This window comes from Cibotium barometz, chromosome 63, assembly GCF_041138505.1.
Source record: "Cibotium barometz isolate CiBa-2024 chromosome 63, ASM4113850v1, whole genome shotgun sequence".
NCBI lineage: Eukaryota > Viridiplantae > Streptophyta > Polypodiopsida > Cyatheales > Cibotiaceae > Cibotium > Cibotium barometz.
Window position 1 is genome coordinate 3,596,585 of NC_141108.1, and position 12,735 is coordinate 3,609,319.

Consider the following 12,735-nt stretch of genomic DNA (forward strand, 5'->3'; position numbering starts at 1 on the left):
CATGCATATGAGGCCATTAAATGCAAATCCAGATGCATGGGATTAAGTGCTATGACTTGAGTCATTATATGATGTCTACGTACATATGTTCATATTGTAAATGAGGTTCAATAAGACGAGCTGAGGCTGAGTCGGGTCTCGAAGCTTCTGTACATGAGTGTGGTGTGAATTATGGAGCTTTATGCTTATGGTAGACCTTGCAGTAGGGAACACCCTTCTCAACATGTATGGAAATGTGAGAGCATGTATGATATAAGGATTGGTTTTGAAGAATACCCTTTTGAGATATCGTGTCTTGGAATGCCATGATTTCAGTTCTTACTCGGAATGAGCAAAACAAGAAGAACTTCAATAAGATGCTGCACACATTCAAAGTCTTTGTGTATCCTCATAGGCAGAATGATCCCTTCAATAATATCTTCATGCCCATGGATGGTGAACCTAGTGGCAACTATGCTAGAGTGAGAGCTATTTCAAGATGGCCCTTGTGAGTAGGGAGATGGTGGTGGTGGTTCTGCTGTTACTCAGACCTCATGGGTAAGTTGGAAACACTCAATTATGTACATGGTCTGCGTGGCTATGTGCATGATGGTATGGGTGGCTCGTCAAAGGGTTATGTAAATGATGTAAATGGCTACTCATGTGCATGATGTGTAGTAGCTTCTCTATGGTATCGATGGGTCGAGTCAGTGATTACCTCTTATGGGAGTGCATGCATGATGCATGCTTTAGTAGATTTATGATATGTATATGATGTTTGATGCTGCTTTGGTCCATGCATATGCATACGAGGACTAGATATATCACATGTATAGGAGGTATATGAGGGCGGCAGCTTGCGTGGCAATAACAAAAAAGGAGATATCCGAATTTAATGCTAAAAAAAAGGAGGCGCAAGTGTTTTGGAATTTTGGAAATACGAAATATCAGCTGCAAAAGGGAAGCGCACCCGAATCCCTTGCGGAAAGGAGAGAAAAACTAGAAATATGGCGCATATCAACGAGTGTGTGCAGAAAATAAAAACCAGAGCCATATGTGACCAGAGATTTTAAAATGGAGAAGGCGGCTACCGTATGGAGCTTCTTGGGGTTAGAATTAAAAGGTGAATGATGCGCTATCAAAGGTGATGATCTACAAAAAAAAAAATCACACATTATATTACGTGTTCTGATCCTGGCGCAAACGGCAGTGCATGAGAAATAGCGGAATCAAAGAAAAATTCGCTTTTTTTTAACTCAGATAAGTGAAATTTTTGTTTAATGTTACTTACAATTTGAAAAATCGTATAGAAGTTTTTTTTTAAAAACAAGAAGGCTTTGAAAGTATATATGGTTTGATGAACCATGGAATAGAAAGGCACTTGATTTTGGATTGTTAGACATGGTGAATTTTTTTTAAAAGACAGATGAATATGTTGTACATGCGCCATGTGCCATCTTTTGCCTTGTGAGTTGTTGGAATCTGAAAGCAGGTTTTCAGGTGATCAAGAGACATTTTAAAATGATGGAATTGGCATTATATGGTATATGTGATGTGAATGGTCACATGTATATGGAAATCATTTGTAGAATGTGTTATGCCTACATGTGATTGGTTTGAGGCATTTGGAAAAAGGAGTCAGGAAATCTATGCTTGGAACTGGACATGCTCTTGATACACAATTTATGTGCAATCATCAGGCTGAATTTGGGGATGTATTGAGGTGAATTGGCACATGTATATGTCATCAAAAATGGAGATGTCTTATGCTCCTTGAAGAGTTATGTGTGTGTGTTTCCTTGCTGGGGATTAGAAGCTACTCTCACAGCTAGAAGTCTCGCACTTTCCCAGCGACACGGCCCACGTCACGATAGCTTTTTGGTGAACCCGACGTGAAACTGCTGGGGTGAGAGTGTGGAGAAATACACAAGGAAGCTATGGCTGAGAATCCTGAGGGTCAGGGGGTTCATTTTGACCCCGGAGTTATGCAAATGTTTCAGATGTTTAGTATGTATATGCAACAGCAGCAAGCTGCTGAGAGGGGACAAATTTCCACGACCAAAGCACTGCAGTCAATTGTGAAAAAGGTGGATCAATTTGATGGTAAGGACATCACAAAGTACTTGCGCAATTACACAAAGGAAATGGAGCTAAACAGGGTGACTGAGGAGGATATGGTTCGAAGCTTTGAGCTGGTATGTGTTCCTGAAATAAGAGAGCGCATAAGAGGATTACAGACAGCACATGGTGGCAGAAATTGGGAGGACAAGCTTGCTTTAAAGGATGAATATTTCATGGAGGATTCCAAGCGGGTGACCAAACGAACTTTCTTGGAATGGGTCACAAAACCCAAAATGGGAATTTCTGCCACAGAGTTGCTAAGAGAGTTTGAGAAGTGCTATGCCCAGCTGTCAAGGATAGAGCGCACAACTTTGGACAGAGAAAAAACAGAGCTCTTCTTACAAGCAGCTGGGAAAGATCTCCAAGAGAAACTGCAAATCCTCCTTGAGGATAAGGATACAGAGCAGGGGCTAAAGAATGATTGGAATGATGTCGAGGATGCGGTCACCATGCTAGCAAAGCGGCAGCGAAGGAGGGATAAAATGGTGATGAGCTCGGCAACCCCTATAACTGCTGTTATCCCTGAGAATCTACCAAAACTAGCTGCTGCAATCCCAAAGGTAGAAGGGCCGATGGATGAGCTTATTAAGGGTATGCGAGACCTAAAATTGAAGATGTCCAGGATTGAGGAAAAAGGGCTACCATTAGGACAGGCTTCTATGCAAAGGCCTCAAAGCAAAGAAGGTTTACATTCAGATGCATATGGTGTGATGACCCAAAACATGCAAAGAAAGACCGTGCTAGCTATAAAGAAGCCCTCAGAAATCAACTTGTGTTTTTCAAAGATGGGAAAATCCACCTTACAGAGACTGGTCTTCCATTAAGCACAAACTTTGGAAAAGGAGGGATGAAAAAACTGGTTGAGGACATGGTCGCTGGACATGCCATCTCTATGGTTGAGGCAGCAACCTATGGGTTAAAGGTTGGTCAATCAAAGCAGGAATCTGAGAATGATGAAGATTATGAGAATGAAGATTTTTGGCCATCAACAATGGAACTAATTGCATCAAAGAAGGTGTCTAAGCAGGCTTTGCATGAGGCAGGTGACTGTATACGTCTTGAGACTGGCTGGGAAGAGCCTGTGGATTCTTTATCTGTTCATGCTTACATTGCAAAATGCCAGAATAATGAGGCACAGGTAGAGGAAAAGCATAAGAGGGAAAATGAGGAAGGAGGGCCATCAAAAAGGGTCACTCGTGGTAGTGAAAAGAAGGATCCTGGGCCATCACATATGCCTCCACCGTATAGCAGACCTCCACAGGAAGTATCAATGGAAGAAGTGCCAGCAAAAATGAAGCATGAGAAGGAAAAGGGTAAAGGAAAAGTCCACTCTACAAGCTTCAATCGGATATTGAAGCCGCAACAGATCTCAAAAAGGTGCTTGAAGAGAGGATTCTAAACAGCAGGGTGGAATTTACACTAGGGGAAGTCTTGGGGATTTCAAAGAAAGAATTCCATGATGAGATAATTGATATTATACGAAGGAAAAGGCAGTCCATAATTGAATCTATTCCATCACAAGGGAGGCAAGCACTTCCAAGACTCATGGAGTACAGGTACAGCAAAAGGAAGAGAGAGAAAATGTGGTGGAATGTAATCACTCTGCTGAAGGGGCACGACAAGTGCGCTTTGTGGATGAGGATGATGAAAAAGAAGTTCTTACAAAGAGTCATTACTCCAGGAGCCATTGGGCAAGAGCAACCACTGAAACCCTTGTCAAGATAGGTGACTTGGAAGAGCCGTATGTCGCTCTAATTGATCATGGGTCTGAAATAAATCTTATGGCTAAAAATCTCTACAACAAATGTAAGTGGCCAATGGATGTAGATCATGGGTGGATGATTAAAGCAGCTAATAACTCATCTGGAGAGCTCTATGCAGCTTGTCCAAATGTAAGGGTAACTATAGGGGGATGTGAAAGATGATCAGAACTTCTTTGTTTAGGAGATGTCATCGTATCTCCTCATCCTTGGGCAACCCTACATTACAGCTGTGAGGATGGAAACAAAAGTTTTGGATGATGGCTCGGCATATGCAAGAATAAGAAGTAAAGATGGTAAGAAAGCTGTTCAGTTCTTGACAGTTTGCATTAACCATGAAAGGAACCGTGAGTCTCTTCGAGCACAGTCACTCCCAAAGATAAATAGAGAATTCATGAACTACAGGGAGATGAGGGATTTTGGCCAGGTGTCATTGTAAAGCGGGATTCCAATGGTACAAGGGAAAATGAGTTCTCGCAGGACTCAATCAATGTAAATAACTTTTCAGCAAATTTTCAGGGATTTTCTAGCTATGGGTCACTGGTCTTTGTAAAAAGCAAGGACTTGAAGTGGGGTATGCGTCGACATGTACAAAATGAACAAAAAAGTCTTGAGCAGTGTGGTCTTTTGGAGAAGAATGAGTTTATTTCAGGGGTGCTTGATGAGGTGTCATTTGTGGATACTATGAATGTGCTTTTTGCTATGGGAAGAGCATGCTTACAGGGTGGAAATGAGATGATAGAGGTGTCATCTGTGGGGATGTATGATATAATCCGGGAATTTGAGGGGATGGAATGTAAAAACATGAATTGTGAGATGGATGCTCATGTTGATACAAAGTATAAAACGGTTGCAAAGAAGGTGAAACCAGTTGCCTTGCCCTTGCCACCAGGAAGCAAGGAGAAATTAGATGAAGCCTCTATGCAACCGAATCTCAGAGATCCGAAGAAAATTGGGCATAAGTTTACACAGGAACCCTAAAAGAGTTGAAGATTGGTGAAAAGGATTTTCTGTTGCCAGTTGAAAGGGAATGCTTTGAGGAGATGCTTGTAAAACATGGGAAGGCCTTTGCTTTTCAGCCGCATGAGATAGGCTGTGTTGATCCAAGCATAATAGCACCAATGGTGATCTTCACTGTTCCACATGTGCCCTGGAACCTGTGGCTGATTCCAGTACCAAAGGCTCTCTTGCCAAAGCTGATGGAATTACTAAAAGAAAAGATCAGGGTGGGAATTTTGGAGCCATCATGCGCTCCATATTCCAACAGATGGTTTACCGTGCCAAAGAAAAATGGAACATTACGCTTCATTCAAGACATGCAACCTGTAAACAAAGTCACAATCAGGAATGTGGGAGCAGGTCCGATTGTGGACGAGTTTGCAGAAGCATTTGCAGGGAAAGCTATATACTCTATGGGTGATCTGTATTCGGGATATGATCAATTCCAGCTAGATATACAAAGCAGGGACTTGACCACAATGAAAACTCCTTTGGGATTGGTAAGAATGTGTACCTTACCACAGGGAGCCACCAACTCAGTGGCGCATATGATGAATGGAATGAATAAAGTCTTGCGAGACTTCATACCACAAATAACTATGCCTTTTCTAGATGATGTGCCAATAAAGGGCTGTGATGAGAAAAATAAAGATGAGGATTTGGATTCGAAGGGGTGCCGCAAGTTTGTGGCGAATCATATAAAGGATTGTGATATGATTCTATCCAGGCTTGAAGAGGTGAATCTTACTTTATCTGGACTGAAATCAGTGTTTGGGGTTGGTGAAGTGCTAATAGTGGGGCATCTTTGTAGTACTAGTGGACGCCGACCTTGTCCAGCCAAGATAGATGCAATACAAAGAATGAAAGAGATATGCATTAATGTTACAGAGCTGAGGAGATTTCTTGGTGCATGTGTCTTTTATGTTATTTGGATCCCACATTATGCACATGTAGCAGATCCTCTTTATCAACTTTTGAGGAAAAATCAAAAATTTTTGTGGAGTGCAGTACATATTAAAGCTATGCGGAAGCTGAAATGTTTGCTCCAATCATCACCTACTCTAAGGAAGGTAGATTATGAATGTGGCAGGCCTGTGATTGTTACAGTTGATACTAGTCCTACTGGGATAGGATGGGCAGTAGGGCAAGATGATGAGGATGATCACAGGTATGTAATCAGATTTGGAGCAAAGGTATTAAGCATTCGTCAACGAAAATATCCGCAGATCAAGAGAGAGTTATGGGAAATAGTCACTGCTCTAAAATGTGAAAAAGAATATCTTATTGGAGCATCTGTACTTGTGGAAACTGATTGCTTGCCATTCCTTGGGATGATTGCAAGCTGCACCACTCCAGATATCGCTATGCTTAGGTGGATTGCCTATATCAAGTCACTAAATCTTGAGTTTGAGCATATTGCAGGAAAAGATAACCCAGTTGCAGATATGCTATCAAGAGCCAGGTATGAAGATGAAGAAGGGATGATTAGTGACATTGATGATGTAGGTACAAGATTCTATACTACTGCATATGCAAAAGGGGACCATGCTTGCTTATCAAATGCACTTGAGTCTTTTAGTGAGAAAATGTATGAAGGAGATTGGTTGCTTATTGGTCAATACTTGAGTACTTTGACAAGACAAGAAAATTGGTCTGACTTAGAATTTAAGAGGATCCGCAGAAAAGAATATGGTTATTTTCTAAAGGATGGGTACCTCTGGAAGCATCCTAAGCAGAGGAATGCTATGCCACAGAGAGTCATATGTGATAAAGAGACTCAAGGGAAGCTCATGAAAGAATTCCATGAGAGTCTCTGGACTGGACATCGAAGTGTGTGGGCCACCTTTACCAAAATAAAGGAAAGATATTGGTGGAAAGGAATATACAAGGATATTTTCCAATATGTGGAAACATGCATGGTATGTCAAATGTACTCAAATGTGCGACATCGTGATGGCTTGCAACCAACCTACCCACCTGCCATGCACTACAAATGGGTAGTGGATCTAGTTACAATGCCTTTGGGAATTTGGCAGATGTGGTACATAGCACTTGCAAGAGAAGATTTGACAAATCAGGTAGAAGGGCGTGCTCTTAGAACAAAGAGTACGGAAACAGTATGCAAATTTCTCTTGGAAGATGTGATTTGCCGGTATGGTTGTGTTGGGAAAATAATAGCTGATAGGGGTGAGCTAGATGTTGAAGAAGCAAGGGAATTCTTCTCTAGAATTGGCATCAAACTGTCCCTAACATGTGCTTACAACCCTGAGGGCAATGGTAAAAGTGAGCGAGGACATCCTCCAATTATTAAAGCTTTGGCTAAGGCATGCAGAGAAAGAATGCGAGAGTGGCCAAGGCTGCTACCATATGCTTTGTGGGCTGACCGTACAACTCATAGCTCAGTGTCAGGATACATGCCTGCAGAATTAATGTATGGTTAGAAACCAGTAATGCCAGTTGAAGAAGTAGTTCCAACTTGGAATGTATTACCCTGGGTGGAAGGATTGAACAGGGAAGACCTCCTTGCATTGCGAATAAGGCAGCTGGAGAGGAGGTCTGAAGATGTAGAGCTTGCTAAAGCTCGTTTGAAAGATGCAAGTTGAAAAATAAAGAAAGATTTGATAGAAGACACAGACTCCGGCCAAAACCTATTGAAGAAGGTGATTGGGTCCTAATGTATGATAGTAGCCTTGACAACCAGTTCACTGTTCAAAGAAAGTTTGCAAAAAGATGGTTTGGCCCTTACATTGTCAAGCATGTGCATGGAAATGCCATGTATACCCTGTGTGAGCTTGATGGAACAGAGATAAAGAATCTTGTAACAGGCAAAAGGATCAAGATGTTTAAAAGAAGGCTTGACAGTGATCCTTTTGATTCACAGGAGACTCAGGATGAGAGGCTTGACAGTGATAGTGTGGATATGGTTGAAGAGGAAGAAGATGATCTTCCTGGTAATGTAGAAGATGAAGACGACATCCAGATATATGTGGATCTTGATGATGATTTGGCACATACCAGAGGATGTGCAGGTTTAGAGGGGGTGGATGTCGTGCCATGGCACGTCTATGGTGTGAAACCATGCATATGAGGCCATTAAATGCAAATCCAGATGCATGGGATTAAGTGCTATGACTTGAGTCATTATATGATGCCTAAGTACATATGTTCATATTGTCAATGAGGTTCAATAAGATGAGCTGAGGCTGAGTCGGGTCTCGAAGCTTCTGTACATGAGTGTGGTGTGAATTATGGAGCTTTATGCTTATGGTAGACCTTGCAGTAGGGAACACCCTTCTCAACATGTATGGAAATGTGAGAGCATGTATGATATAAGGATTGGTTTTGAAGAATACCCTTTTGAGATATCGTGTCTTGGAATGCCATGATTTCAGTTCTTACTCGGAATGAGCAAAACAAGAAGAACTTCAATAAGATGCTGCACACATTCAAAGTCTTTGTGTATCCTCATAGGCAGAATGATCCCTTCAATAATATCTTCATGCCCATGGATGGTGAACCTAGTGGCAACTATGCTAGTGGGAGCTATTTCAAGATGGCCCTTGTGAGTAGGGGGGTGGTGGTGGTGGTTTTGCTGTTACTCAGACCTCATGGGTAAGTTGGAAACACTCAATTATGTACATGGTCTGCGTGGCTATGTGCATGATGGTATGGGTGGCTCGTCAAAGGGTTATGTAAATGATGTAAATGGCTACTCATGTGCATGATGTGTAGTAGCTTCTCTATGGTATCGATGGGTCGAGTCAGTGATTACCTCTTATGGGAGTGCATGCATGATGCATGCTTTAGCAGATTTATGATATGTATATGATGTTTGATGCTACTTTGGTCCATGCATATGCATACGAGGAGTAGATATATCACATGTATAGGAGGTATATGAGGGCGGCAGCTTGCGTGGCAATAACAAAAAAGGAGATATCCGAATTTAATGCTAAAAAAAAGGAGGCGCAAGTGTTTTGGAATTTTGGAAATACGAAATATCAGCTGCAAAAGGGAAGCGCGCCCGAATCCCTTGCGGAAAGGAGAGAAAAACCAGAAATATGGCGCATATCAGCGGGTGTGTGCAGAAAATAAAAACCAGAGCCATATGTGACCAGAGATTTTAAAATGGAGAAGGCGGCTACTGTATGGAGCTTCTTGGGGTTAGAATTAAAAGGTGAATGATGCGCTATCAAAGGTGATGATCTACAAAAAAAAAATCACACATTATATTACGTGTTCTGATCCTGGCGCAAACGGCAGTGCATGAGAAATAGCGGAATCAAAGAAAAATTTGCTTTTTTTTAACTCAGATAAGTGAAATTTTTGTTTAATGTTACTTACGATTTGAAAAATCGTATAGAAGTTTTTTTTTAAAAACAAGAAGGCTTTGAAAGTATATATGGTTTGAAGAACCATGGAATAGAAAGGCACTTGATTTTGGATTGTTAGACATGGTGAATTTTTTTTAAAAGACAGATGAATATGTTGTACATGCGCCATGTGCCATCTTTTGCCTTGTGAGTTGTTGGAATCTGAAAGCAGGTTTTCAGGTGATCAAGAGATATTTTAAAATGATGGAATTGGCATTATATGGTATATGTGATGTGAATGGTCACATGTATATGGAAATCATTTGTAGAATGTGTTATGCCTACATGTGATTGGTTTGAGGCATTTGGAAAAAGGAGTCAGGAAATCTATGCTTGGAACTGGACATGCTCTTTATGTGCAATCATCAGGCTGAATTTGGGGATGTATTGAGGTGAATTGACACATGTATATGTCATCAAAAATGGAGATGTCTTATGCTCCTTGAAGAGTTATGTGTGTGTGTTTCCTTGCTGGGGATTAGAAGCTACTCTCACAGCTAGAAGTCTCGCACTTTCCCAGCGACACGGCCCACGTCACGACAGCGTAAGCTTTATATTTTATGTGTAGAACTTTATGCATGCTTAATGCATTAAGTTTAAAGCATGCATTTAGCACTCTTATATTATTTAAGCTTTAAGAATGCTCTTTTTTAATTTTTAATTTTTAGCACTCTTATGTTATTTAGGTGAGAAAGGTCTATGTCCTATCTACAAACAGTGACTCGAGTACCCTGAGCATCATTCTATCTCTTGAGGTAAACTCCAATGCTCTTATTCTTTTCATTTATATTTATTGCACCCTTGGGTGCTGGGGTTTTAGTTTTTATATGCATTAAGCTTATGCCTAAGATTTATTTAAAAGCTTTATGCATGCCTAATCTTATGCATAAAGCATAGAACTAATGCATGCCTAAGCTTTATTTAAAAGCTCTATGCATGCATAAAGCATAGAGCTAATGCATGCGTAAAGTTTTAAGCTTAAAGCTTATGTAAAAAGCATAGAGCTAATGCATGCATAAATCTTTAAGCTTAAAGCTTATTCACATAAAGCTTCATGCATAGAGCTTAATGCATGCTTTAAGCTTATGCATAAATATTTATGTATGCCTAAGTTTATGCATTAAGCTTAATGTATGCTTTAAGCTTATGCATAAATATTTATGTAAGCCTAAGTTTATGCATAAAGCTTTAAGCTAATGCATGCTTTAAGCTTATGCATTAAAGCTCAATGCATAGAGCTTAATGAAAGCTTTTTTGTTGATGGTGGCGGCATGAAAAAGCACACATGCACATGAGCACAAAAGATCCAAAAAAGAGCTTAATGCAAGCTTTAAGCTTAATATGCATTAAAGCTCAATGCATAAGCTTATACATAAGTTTATGCATAAAGCTCTATGCATGCATAGAGTATACACATAAGAGATATGTTTTTTAAGTCCTCCTTATTATATACATGTAATAGCTAAGTTTTTATGATGAAGACATGTCAGGGGAGTATCCAGACTCCAGAAGTCCAACAGCCCATAGTTCGGTGTCGCTTTGAACTATGATGCTATGCCCGTTGTAAGCTACTTGTTTGAACAAGTTTAAAAGTTTATATTCTTTTGGTTTTAGAAGCTTTTAGAATTTTATATTATTTGTATTTTAATATCACTTAATCTTATATGATATAGGAAGATGAAGAAGAGGCAATAGGCGAGGTGGACAAGGTTGATTGATGATGATGATGATGAGAGACCGGCCTACTTTATCATTATGTATTTTACCGTTGTCTTTGTGTATTCTCTATTATGTAGCTCGAGACTCGATGTAGTTTTCCTATCATGGTATTTTGGCTTTAATATAAGATGTAACTCACCTTCTATGGCATTTTACATTCATACTCGATGTAACTAAATAAAATTTTAGGTTTTAATATATTTCGAATATATGTGTCGCTTGTTTTAATTACTTATGTGTTTGAGTTATTTTTTTACATGTATTCTGATATGTTTGTGTATAAAAATTGGATACTTCATTTGTTCAACATATTGAATTAAAATGGGGCAGATTGGGGATAATACCCCAATCTGTCCCAAAAATGTTTTTTGTTCTCAATGTCGCTGAGTAGCAATTATAGTGTCATTTATAAAGATGCTCATAGCATTTGTTATAGCGAAGCTTATAGCATCGGTTATAGTGTCACTTATACCGATGCTTATAGCGTCAATTATATCGGTGCTTATAGTGTCAAAAAAATAAAATCGCTTATAGCGGCGGTGGTTACTGTAGCGACACTTACACCCTGACACTTTTTCAGTTCCCTTTATAAAAGCCATGCCATAAACATTGCTACCCCCTCTTTCACTATGAGTTTACTCTCCCTAGCTTCTACTAAATACAACCTATGTCTTAGCTATTCCATACAAGCCACCGTGTGCTCTTGTGAAGCTCCTTTCATAAGGGCACATGGGTGCAAGGCTTTGCTATCTATTGTACTGTTGAGAGATGGAATCGTGGTGTTGTGTGTATGTGGGAAAGCACCCTATAGGTGCAAGATATTGTGGTAAGATAAGAATGCCGCATGTGATATTGTATGGTGTGTGAGTGTTGACCAAAAGAAGTGGAAAAAGGAGTGCCACATGGATGATGACATGTAAAGTGGAATAAGGCCAGAAAAACTATGAGTATTACTAAAAAAATGAGATATTTTGGGTATAATGATTCCATTTTGACACATGTGTAAGGAAGGGGAGTCCCTTCAAGGAGGCGCCTACTTCACATGCTTGAATGAGTTTTAAACTAAAAAATAATGTGATATTTTTATCTCTCCTCTCTCTTGGATCAAACCGAATCAAAATCGAATCAAAAAGGAACCAAACTAGGTCCAAATCTGGTCCAAATCTAGTCCAAATTCAACCAAACTGAATCTGGAAAATTCTAGAAATCAGTTGGTCTTGGTTAGGGCCTCCCTCTTCTATAAATAGAACCTGAGCCCTTTGTAAAAAAATAGGAGAATTATGATATGCCAGAATTATGCTGAAATAATGATAATTTTTACTATTCTCTAAAATTTTCTCCAAATTGAAGAAATTGGAGCTTCCCTCCTTCTTCAATCTCCATTGGTGGCTCCATTAACACACCAAACCAATTGATTGGTTGGGGGCCTCTACCGTGATCAAAGAATCAAGCAATTTGTAAGGTAAAGTGTGAATTTTGATCTTTTTCCATAATTTCTCAATGTTTCTCTTTTCTCAACCCCTCTCAAGCTTGAGAAGCTTAATTGGAATGGCTTTTTAATGCTATTGAAGTTAATTGATGAATGGTAGTAGTAAGGAAATACATAAATTCCCATTTATGCTTAATTTTAATGGTTTTTATGATTTTTGTCTTCTCTAAAATGATTATGATGTTATGCCTCATTGAAAAAAGGCATTCCCCTCTCTTCTTTAGTAAATCCAACCATTCTTTATCCTAGATGAATGATTAACGGATAAAATCAAGTTTTTCATAATTTTTCTCTT